The sequence below is a fragment of the Episyrphus balteatus genome, chromosome 4, assembly GCF_945859705.1.
Source record: "Episyrphus balteatus chromosome 4, idEpiBalt1.1, whole genome shotgun sequence".
NCBI lineage: Eukaryota > Metazoa > Arthropoda > Insecta > Diptera > Syrphidae > Episyrphus > Episyrphus balteatus.
Window position 1 is genome coordinate 22,311,428 of NC_079137.1, and position 11,982 is coordinate 22,323,409.

Consider the following 11,982-nt stretch of genomic DNA (forward strand, 5'->3'; position numbering starts at 1 on the left):
AAAAAAAAAAAAAAACGTGTGGTTATTTTTCTTGTTTCTATATGGCAAAGCATTTCACATCGAAAAACTGAGTTATTTTTTTGTTTCATCAGAATAGGTACACATAAAGAATGATGTCAAAGTGGTCCATGAAATTAATTTAAACCATGTTCTTCTTAAAAATATATTTTACTTATTTTATTTTTTGTATAGTGCCGTTTTTATTCATAAAAAATAACAAAACTGTCCAGGAATTGCATTGTTAAATTTCTTTATGCAATCTATCTGAATCTCTTCCGTAAATTGTTAAATGGTGGACTAGGAAATATTTTTGTCTTAAAATCGACTTTAATAAATTTTATCAGTACGGGCTAGCCATTTCCAAACATTTTCAACAAGGTTCAGGGTTGTTTTCTATGGCAGATACTGAAGTACTTCCTTAATTTTCACTTCCTCCCAATATTTTACAGAGCATTTTTTGTTGTAGTAGGCGTGGTCCTGTTGAGAAGTTCAGTATACTGGTTCACAAATACTAGAGAATTAAGGAAAAGTTCCTTGAATACTCATTTACAAATAATAGTGACCATTCTTCACGTTTAAAATTCATTATTTGTATTATCGTAGTAGATTATTTTCTTACATGCCTTAACACTTCTTTTTTAACAATGAATTTGGTCTCAAAATGGTTTCTCTTTTCGCAAAATGTAAACTGATAGTTTAACTCACCAAGGACATCAAAATTAAATGTTCATTAATCCAAAAATAATAAGAAATACCACTCAACTTTTCATGTGGTAAGGGATTTCAAAAACCTTAAACGAATATAATTCTGTTCTTGGTTTAGTGATGGTGTCTTTTCAAAATTCAGCCATTTTAGAAATTTCGGACTAATGACCATTCTATTTACTGTCCTTAAATTACAAACAACAACTGTTTTTCACTTTTATTCTTGTCGTTAATCCACCAAAACTGGTAGCACATTTAAAAATTTACTCGTCTAAGAGTTTTTTTTGCATTTTTTTTACCATCATTCATTTTTTTGTACTCCCAGAAGTCTGGATAGAGCATATTCACAATTCGTAATTTTTTAAATATACCAGTACTGGTGGATCCTTCATTGTTTGTTTTATTTCTTAAGGTGTTTTCACCTAAATTTAGCGATTTTAATTCACCCATGTTTTTCAAAATGGTAGTATGATTATTAAATTAGACTTAAGAAAGTCCAGTTTTATGTTTAAATGGTAAATTTGCTCGAAATCCACAAAAACATTAAAGATAACAAGGGTGTACCTATTCTGATGAATAAACTTGAAGTGTGTACTAACGATGAATGTCAAATGCTCGCAAGTGGAGATGTATTCATGTTCACTTCGCCAGAACTATGTACTATGCTATAGGCCAGGGATGGCGAATAATCAAATAAGTACCTGGGTGACCGAGCTTTGCTCGGTATCTTTAAATGTTATAACGGTCAGTGAAAAAAGTCAAATGTAAACAGCAATTTTTTGGAGTGGGTTTGAGTTTGCAATGACCAGTTTTTTCGCGGGTTACAAAACACCACATTCCGACTTTTTAATCCAGTTTATTTACGTTTGAATACACATACGACGATCAGCAATGGAAAGAAGGGTTACAGGAATCTGCATTATCGAAAATGCCTACGGCAATGAGATCCCTTTTTGCTCAAATTTTAATTTACGGGTCAGAAAGTTTTGGATGGTGTACATAAAGTTAATCTTTTTTTCAAGTTTAGCCCTGTCGGCAAAGCTTAGTATGAAGAAATACTGTTTTGTATCCCTGTCTCTGTTTCATTTTGTAGCAGTGGATGCTTTACTTCTTTCTTTTTTTACTTAGGTATATATGTATTATAAGCATGCGCGTAGGAAGGGGGGCTCCTGGGAGGGCCAGGCCCACCCTAGAAAATCAATGGCCCACCCTAGAAAAACCGACAGTTCTACGGAACTTTTAGTCTGGTATTAGCTCCCACTAACATTTTTTTAATATCGCTTGCTGAGAATTATAGGGCTGTATGTATGTTTAATAATTTAATTAATTTTTAAATAAAAATTAATTTTTTAATTAAATTTAATTTTTTACAAAATTAATATTTTTGGACGTCAAATATCTTTTAAACGAAAATGGTGTCCAAGGCCTTTTTTGTAGAGCGTTCAATTTCCTACCTGCTCAAAAGCCGATTTATAAAAACATGATTTTTTTTAGTAGAAGGATAATATAAAAAAATGGAAAATTGCGAAGCGAAGGACCTTTCCATTAATACAAAGATTTCATATTTGGTGAGTATATTCTAAAGATGTCTGGCAATCTATCGGAGTATAAAATCAAAAAAAAAAAATCGATTTTTTTGAACCAGCCTTGTGTTTATGTATATTTTTCTTAGTTAAAGGTCGGATTCAATAATTAGCTTTTTCAATTTAGGCCGTGTGTGAATTGCGTTAAATAGTTAACAGCATGTAAAATTTAACACTATTGAGGTTAATAAAAAATTTTCAGCTGTTAAAAATTTATTGGGCTCTGGCACCTGGTTAAATTTGAGTTAAATTTTGTTTGCAGATGCTTTTGTTTTGTTTTTTTTTTTTTTTTTATTAAAAAGGAGTATCATGGCAGAAAAAAGGCAGACAAAATTCTAAACAATAATCCATACAGCTGAAATTTTTTTTATTAACCTCAATAGTGTCAAAAATTGTACACGGTGTTAACTATTTAACGCAATTCACACACGGCCTTAGACCGTGTTTGAATCGGGTTAAATACTAAGCCGAGAATATATTTGAGGTGAAAGGATAATTTCAGTTGTCAAAAATTTATCCTGCTCTAGGAGCCGGTTAAATTTTTATTTTCAGAGAATAAATTTTTTGCAGAATTTTTTGTGTATTTTTTTCAATAACTAATCAAAAACTGAAAATAAAGAAAGAAAATTGGAAAAGGAATACAACATTATGAGTGTTTATTAGGAAAAATTTATATTTTTCAATATATTTCATTTTATTGATGATGAAAAAAATTGTTAGTTACCCATTAATGGCAACACAAAAATAAAATTCACATGACAAAGCGTGTTGGAAGTTTGTAAATTGTTAATATTTATACTTTTTTTTACTTGCGATATAGGTACTATATATCAAGTTATGCATTCGTACAAAAAAAAAAAGTTGAGATAACATTTTTCCATGACATTACGATGGTAGACAATGCCAAAAAAGTGGGTCCCGGAAGTCCGTCTGTCTGTCTGTCTGTCTGTCTGTCAGTCTGTCTGTCAGTCTGTCTGTCTGTCTGTATAAGGAGCTACAGCCTAAACGGATGGACCGATTAATGTCAAACTTGGTATGTAGCGTTATTTGGCGACTCTCCAGAGGGGTTTTTGGAATTAATTTTTTTGGACCAAAAATAACGGTACTTGTCATATACCGATTTTAGTAAAATTGAAATATCTCGAAAACGGCTCTAACGATTTTGTTTAAAAAATTCAAATGTTAGTTTTAAGCTAAAGTCTATCTTTCAATAGAAAAAATTTTTTTTGAAAATCATTATTAACGGTACCTGCCATAGAACCGTTTTTTTCAAATCCGATTATCTCCGAAACTGCTTATTCGATTTCAACGAAACTTTTTGTGAAGAAGCATTTATATAATTTAAATATAAGCCAAAAAAATTTTGAAAAAAATAATTTTTGGATTTTTAAAAAAAATTTGAAAATTTTTTTTTGAAAAATCAAATTTTCGAAAACGGGACATTGAACTTTTTTGAAATTTTGTTTTTAGATGTTGATTAGTGATTTCTACCAAATGGCATACTAATTTTATTTTAAAACTTTTTTTCCAAAAAAATATTTATAAAAAATTAGTTTTTTAAAAAACGGCTCTAACGATTTTGAAAATTTTTTTTCTAAAAATGCATGTTAATATATCAATCAAAAGTGCATACTTGTTTTGGAGGGCAATTTAATTTCAGATTTTATTTAATTTTTTTTCAAAAACGAATTTTGTTTTTTTTTCCAAATTTCTATATAAAAAGTCTTAAAAATTTAAGCAACTTTAACTCTAAGAGCAAGTTCGTGCGACCCAGTCGTGCATTTTATTTAAATCATTAATTCTTTCGATTTGCCGAAAAAATATTTATCTACGTTAAAAATGTATCCAAATTCACACAGCTAAATTAAGCCAAAGATAATTTTTTATTCACCAGACATTCAAATGTCAAAAATGTATCCTCTGCTAAATGTTGAACATACGCCCTTAGAGCCACATAGTCACCCGCATACAACAAAAAAGGTCTCTTAGTAATTTTCCCTAAATTGAGTTCTGAAGAAGTTATTCACGATTTAAATCGAGAAAAAAATTAAAAAATCAATTTTTAAATCGTGGATAACTTCTTCGGAACTCAATTTAGGGAAAATTACTAATAGACCTTTTTTGTAGAGAATTAAATTTCCTATAAGAATCTGTCGTGGTTTTATTTTTCTATTCACTTATTTGCTCATCACAAAATTCCAAAGTGAAGCAGTCAAATTGAAAAAAAACACTTCGATTTAAAAAGCTTAATTACTCGAATACGGCTCGTCTGACGAAAATTTTCAATCAGATCTTTTTTGTAGGAAATTTAATTTTATATAAGAAAAAATGAACAGAATTTTTTTTTACTTTGATCGTCTAGCAGTTCTGTTGTATAACATCATATCATGTATAAAAATAAAAAACACCGATGATAGACCTCTTAAAATTATTTTTAACGGCTCAAATTTTCACCAAATTTTTTTTCATCATCCTGAACAAGATTTTCGAAGTAACTTTCAAAAAAAAAAAATATCTTATTTTTTTGGCCCAGTCTAATGTACCTACACTTCTGGCTTAAGTTTCAAGAGCACTTAAACAAAAAAATAAAGCAAATAAAATTGAAAACTTGGTAAGGTCAGTTTTTAAAGCCAATCGCTGTCATAAATTGCGACTAAATTAAACTTTTGTGGCGCTCAAAATAAAAGTGATGTAACTCCATCCAATTGCATTTCGATATAACAAGCTTTTAAAAAACAGAATACCATAATACACTACACAATAAAAAAAGAAAAACCAGTAACTATCAAAAATATATTGCGTATTTGGAGTTGATTCCTTTTTATATTGAAAGATATTAACAAAATACGATACCATTGAGCAAAAAACACACATTTAAAACAAAAAAAAAAAAAAAAATTAGTTACACCACTATTATTTTAAACAACACATTTACCGATCGAATATATTATTAAAAATAAACTTTTGGCAAATTTTCAGTTATTAAAAACAACAGAGAGTGGCGAATTATTTGCCAATTAAAGGAGCAAAGTAAATAAAATGCACGACTGTGTCACGTAGTTGCTGTAAACTAACACTTATGTTAGTTTACAGATTTTAAGGGCTTCCTTTATATAAATTTCAAAGAAATTTTGTTGATGTTGAGGAAGAGCCGACATTCAGGGCAAAGTTTTGTTAAATAATTTTTTTTTGTTATTAGACTTTTTTGAGAAAAACTAAAAATGCAGTTTTACGCCTGCAAAGTTTAATCAAAATCGTTAGAGCCGTTTTCCAGTTATTTGGTATAACTTGAAGAATTTGTATGGGGGTACACTTTCTAATTAAGGTAGAAAAAGAACAAAAAAACAACTTTCAGAATTCTATAAAAATCATCTGTACCAAATTTGAAGAAAATAAGTCCACTGGTTTATGGCTGTGGAAATGTGAACAGATGGACGTACAGACGCACGGACAGAATTCCTAGATCCACTTTTTCTTAATTCTCCACCATCGTAATGTTGGTTTTGATTAACACCTCAAATTTTTTTTTCGACACGAAACCAAGACTTTCCTTATACAGGGTGTCCCAAAAGTAATGGATCAAACGAAATATGCTGATAGGAGAACTTAAGGGCTCTCAGAATTTGGTAACTTGTTCATCCCAAATCCTTACGGTTTTCGATTTAATGCAATTCTTGTGAAATTTCGAAAAATCCCTACTTTGCAACAGTATTTTGCTTCCTGCGCCCATTATTGATTTTTGTTTTTTTAAATTCTTTTACAAAAACATTGGCAAATAACACGGTGTAACACTCAAAAAATACGCGGGCGGAGACCTATCAGGTTTTGTAGAGCTAGTCGCACTGAATACGAAACGGTATTTGAAAATCCCCTAACACCCCCAAAATCTGGAGTTACGGGCAAAAAACGGTTTTTTGGACCTTCACCCATTGAAAAAATTCTAGCTTCGACAATTTTTTACCCATTTTCGATTTTTTTACAGTTTCTGATAGAAGATAAATATACCTTTTTAACAATGTATAAAACATGTAACTCGGTTAAACCACTTAGAATTTATAAGATGTCAAAGTTCAAAAATTCAATTTTTTTTGTCATTTGCCCAACTTCGGCATCAATTTAAAGTATATGTTTTCAAAACAACATGCTATTTAAAAAATATATTCTAAAACTATATCTATTTCCCAATCGATCGAGGTATTTTTTATGAAAATCACTTCAAAATTGGCTTAGAAAAAAAAAATTTTCGATTTCAACCCAGATACAGAAATTCGAACTTTTAGTTGTAGAACAAAAATGTTGTTTCGGCACGTAGTAAGATAAGTTGGGCGCCAGGATTTGATTAAAGGTTTTTGTAGAGGAGCTCAATACAAACATTTTTTTTCTTTGGGAGGGGGGTCTATCTCCCCCCGTTTAGGTGGGAGGGGCATTTTTCTAAAAAAAATTATCAAAATAAAAAAAAATTATTAAAAAACAACGGCAACACTTACAGTAATAAATGATACCATTTCCAAAAGGCAAAATTGTGCATTTGGTTCTAATTTCTAAATCAATATAATATTACCAATAGTTTTTGAAATAATCGATTTCAAAGTTAAAAATAGGCGAAAAAAAATTTGTAAAAACTCATTTTATACTATTTTTGTCCAGACTGTGAATTTTAGTAAATAAATTACTTAGACAGAAAACTGCCTCAATTAATTCCTTATCGAACAGTGAAAACTATATGTTTCTATGTCTTCTAGTTTTTGAGAAAATTGAAAAATTATTTTATCAGATTTTTCTTTTTTCAAAATATTTTTTGTTTTTATTTGTTTTTATTTTTCAATTTTCTCAAAAACTAGAAGACTTAGAAACATATAGTTTTCACTGTTCGATAAGGAATTAATTGAGGCAGTTTTCTGTCTAAGTAATTTATTTACTAAAATTCACAGTCTGGACAAAAATAGTATAAAATGAGTTTTTACAAATTTTTTTTCGCCTATTTTTAACTTTGAAATCGATTATTTCAAAAACTATTGGTAATATTATATTGATTTAGAAATTAGAACCAAATGCACAATTTTGCCTTTTGGAAATGGTATCATTTATTACTGTAAGTGTTGCCGTTGTTTTTTAATAATTTTTTTTTATTTTGATAATTTTTTTTAGAAAAATGCCCCTCCCACCTAAACGGGGGGAGATAGACCCCCCTCCCAAAGAAAAAAAATGTTTGTATTGAGCTCCTCTACAAAAACCTTTAATCAAATCCTGGCGCCCAACTTATCTTACTACGTGCCGAAACAACATTTTTGTTCTACAACTAAAAGTTCGAATTTCTGTATCTGGGTTGAAATCGAAAATTTTTTTTTTCTAAGCCAATTTTGAAGTGATTTTCATAAAAAATACCTCGATCGATTGGGAAATAGATATAGTTTTAGAATATATTTTTTAAATAGCATGTTGTTTTGAAAACATATACTTTAAATTGATGCCGAAGTTGGGCAAATGACAAAAAAAATTGAATTTTTGAACTTTGACATCTTATAAATTCTAAGTGGTTTAACCGAGTTACATGTTTTATACATTGTTAAAAAGGTATATTTATCTTCTATCAGAAACTGTAAAAAAATCGAAAATGGGTAAAAAATTGTCGAAGCTAGAATTTTTTCAATGGGTGAAGGTCCAAAAAACCGTTTTTTGCCCGTAACTCCAGATTTTGGGGGTGTTAGGGGATTTTCAAATACCGTTTCGTATTCAGTGCGACTAGCTCTACAAAACCTGATAGGTCTCCGCCCGCGTATATTTTAAAACCTCATTTTTGTAACACCGTGTAATTAGGAACAATTAATTAATCAAAATGTTTTTTATCCCATACGCCATTTCGCTGCAAATTAACTAACAGTTTCAAGTTTTATAAAAAATCAATTTCTAACTTTTATTTGAGAGCAACACCGCAAAAAAAATTTGTACGGTGTGAGAATGGTTTATTATTTTAAAAAGTTGCCCTGTTATTCTAGTTCTCAAAAACGTATAAAAGTTCGCAAAGTTGCAGTAAGATCGCATAATATTACAATTTGAATTCAACAAAACAGGGTTTTTCAGAACAAAAAACAACCAAAAATAAACACATTTTCTCGAACTGTTATTTGTTTATTTTTCTTTGAACAAAAGCCTCTATTTTTGTTTGTATTTTTGCTCTGAAAAACCCTGTTTTGTTGAATTCAAATTGTAATATTATGCGATATAACTGCAACTTTGCGAACTTTTATACGTTTTTGAGAACTAGAATAACAGGGCAACTTTTTAAAATAATAAACCATTCTCACACCGTACAAATTTTTTTTGCGGTGTTGCTCTCAAATAAAAGTTAGAAATTGATTTTTTATAAAACTTGAAACTGTTAGTTAATTTGCAGCGAAATGGCGTATGGGATAAAAAACATTTTGATTAATTAATTGTTCCTAATTATTTGCCAATGTTTTTGTAAAAGAATTTAAAAAAACAAAAATCAATAATGGGCGCAGGAAGCAAAATACTGTTGCAAAGTAGGGATTTTTCGAAATTTCACAAGAATTGCATTAAATCGAAAACCGTAAGGATTTGGGATGAACAAGTTACCAAATTCTGAGAGCCCTTAAGTTCTCCTATCAGCATATTTCGTTTGATCCATTACTTTTGGGACACCCTGTATAACCTAGTAAAAAAAAATTGCACACTCATGGTTATGGCTTCAGGTCGATGATAACATCTGGCCCACCCTAGATGAAATCTCTAGCTACGCCCATGATTATAAGATTGACATTAGGTCATTGGTGTTGCTTGTTGTGAGTTATTTTATTTTTATACGTTAACAATTTTCACATTAAAACAAAAGAAAAACTAAAACAAAGATAATGTGTGATACCAAATTAACAAATTACTTAAAAGTTTTTTTTGTTAGTTAGTTAGTTATTTTGTTTAGTTATTGTAAACTTACATAAAAGAAAAAGAACAATGCGTAAAAAATGGAACCATCCCTCAAAATTTTATTGAAATCGTTGAATCTATCTCCGCGAAAAAAAACTAATGTAAGAGAAAATACTTCCAAAATGTTGTATTTGCCTAGAGGAAAAAAACCTCAAAATTTCATCGAAATCTTTAAAGCAATTACCAAAAAACTTATATGTGAGAAAAAAAAGCGTAGCTGTGGGCGGATATTTCTAAAAGTACTTCCAAAACATTTTATTCGGCTATAGGACCAAACCCTCAAAATTTCATCGAAATCCTTAAAGTTGTTACCAAAAAAATTCCATGTTAAAAAAGTGGGCGTGGCAGTTGGCGGATTTTTCCAAAAATACTTCCAAACTTTTTACTCACATAGATAAACAAACCCTGAAAATTTCATCAAAATCGTTAGAGCCGTTTCCGAAAAAACTTATATGTTAAAAAAGTGGGCGTGGCAGTGGGCAGATTTTTCCAAAAAAACTTCCAAAACTTTTGACTCGCTTAGATAAACAAACCCTGAAAATTTCATCGAAATCGTTAGAGCCGTTCCCGAAAAAACTTATTATATGTTAAAAAAGTGGGCGTGGCAGTGGGCGGATTTTTCCAAAAATACTTCCAAACTTTTTACTCACATAGATAAACAAACCCTGAAAATTTCATCAAAATCGTTAGAGCCGTTTCCGAAAAAACTTATATGTTAAAAAAGTGGGCGTGGCAGTGGGCAGATTTTTCCAAAAAAACTTCCAAAACTTTTGACTCGCTTAGATGAACAAACCCTGAAAATTTCATCGAAATCGTTAGAGCCGTTTCCGAGATCCAAATTTTATATATATATATATACAAACAATTTTAGCTCGTTTAAAGTTATAATAATAAATAAATATAAGATTTATTTCAAGTTCCTTTGGCGTGCCATACAGTTTCGATCTAGTTTCTTAGTGACTACTAGAAACAAAAATAAATAATTTTAAACTACGCAGCATTTTATTTGTAAACGTAAAAATTCATTCATTTAAAATGCAAGCTGAACTGGATTAATTTGACAACATGTTTCTAAGAGGATCCTTAATGTTATTGATTTCGAAAAATAAGGACTCACACGCTCACACTATAGGAAAAAAAAAATATTGTCAAGATAGCAAACGCCAACTATTTCAAGCAGCTACATAAATGTATCGGGAATTGATTTTCATGTTTCCTTTAATTTAGATGTGATTGCATTCTTCGTCGTTTTGAAGAATTTTTGAGTCCATATCGAGCTAGATTGCAATTCGTTCAGCTGCATTTCAATGTCTTCAATTTTCACCAATCAAATTTTGACAAGCTAAATTTATCAAAAGATTTCATATCAGACGTGCGGTTAACTATGGTCGTTCCTTTTATACAAAATAGTTACAATTTGTAACTATTTGAGAGCTGAACATCGTTCCTAAACTCCTTTTGAAGATACGAACTATGAGTTGATCCCTCATAAGATCGTTTATGTGTCAAAATGGACATTTTGTTTACAAACGAAAATTCTTCGACTGCTAATCTAATTAGCGATAAAAACTCTTTAGTTAATTTTAATTCTTTTGGTTTTTCAGGTAAATTCAATCCGTTGTCAAATTTTTTCAAGTTTCAAAATTACTTACAGTTTTCCAACATGATAAATTTGCAGCATTTTCATTTGCCTATTTTTCTAGTAACGATTTTTTTTATTCTTGTAATTAAGTGAGAAGAAGAAGAAAAGAGTTTTAAAGTGGAACAATCTCAGAAAAATCTATAGTAAAGTTTTTTTTTTTTGTTTCATGATTGTAACTATAAACCAATTACGCATTACCTAGATTTTCTTATGATTTCAAAAAAAGCTTGAAATATTAATTACGACATAAACCAATGAAGCTACCGCTGCATTTCCCAAATCACATTTAAAAATATAATGTCATCATCCCACTTCTGATTCTTTTACGATTTTACAAATAATCTTCTTTAACGAATTTTACAAATAATCAGTTTATTGTAAAAAGAAAAGATAATGAATTCATGTATTATTGAAAATAGTTTAAAAGAATGAAAAGATAAGATATAACGAATAGATTTGGCACGTCCGATTTGCAAGGCAGCCTTACTACGATTGCCCATGTAAGTATGAAGAGGAAGCAAACTTCCCCTATTCTCTCTTCTCTCTCTTCTCGTTACACTTATGCGTCTTTCAAAATGGCGGACGCCCCACAAGACCAAACAATACGCAAAATGAGATTTATACTCAGGATAAACCCCTCTTCAATACTGCATCCAAACTTAGCTGACTTCACAATATTTTTCGGAACCCCTGCATTTGATACCTCATTGACTGAACTATTATTGTTTTTGGAATAAGGATAACCGTTGCTGTTTTCCAATATTGCGGAATTATACTTGAATCGAGAACTTATTATAGAGTTTGATAAGAATGATTTTTGTGTCTGTTGGCAGATTTTTAAACATTGGATATGAGAGTCTGTCTCTACCAGGTGTCTTCCTTTTTAGTTTGCTGAGGCAAGATTCTGATTCGGGTGGCGAAATGGGTTGCTCAAGATGATTTGTTGCGGGATTGATAGGCATGTGGGGTATGATGCGCAGCGCAGGCTCTCTTCTTTTTTTGTTTTGAAATAGTTATGAAAATTGGTGTCATTAGAATACTCGGGCCAAGAAGCAGCAGAGTAATTACTTATTTCTGTGGGGTTAAGAAGAGATCCGCGGTATGGCT

The 11,982-nt window shown here is 30.4% G+C and overlaps 1 protein-coding gene across 1 annotated transcript in view; it reads left to right on the forward strand.

Annotated features, from left to right (window-relative positions):
- Nucleotides 1–11,982, forward strand: part of LOC129918450 (bifunctional lysine-specific demethylase and histidyl-hydroxylase NO66) — a 76,811-nt gene that overhangs the window by 42,355 nt on the left and 22,474 nt on the right. The window lies entirely within an intron of this gene.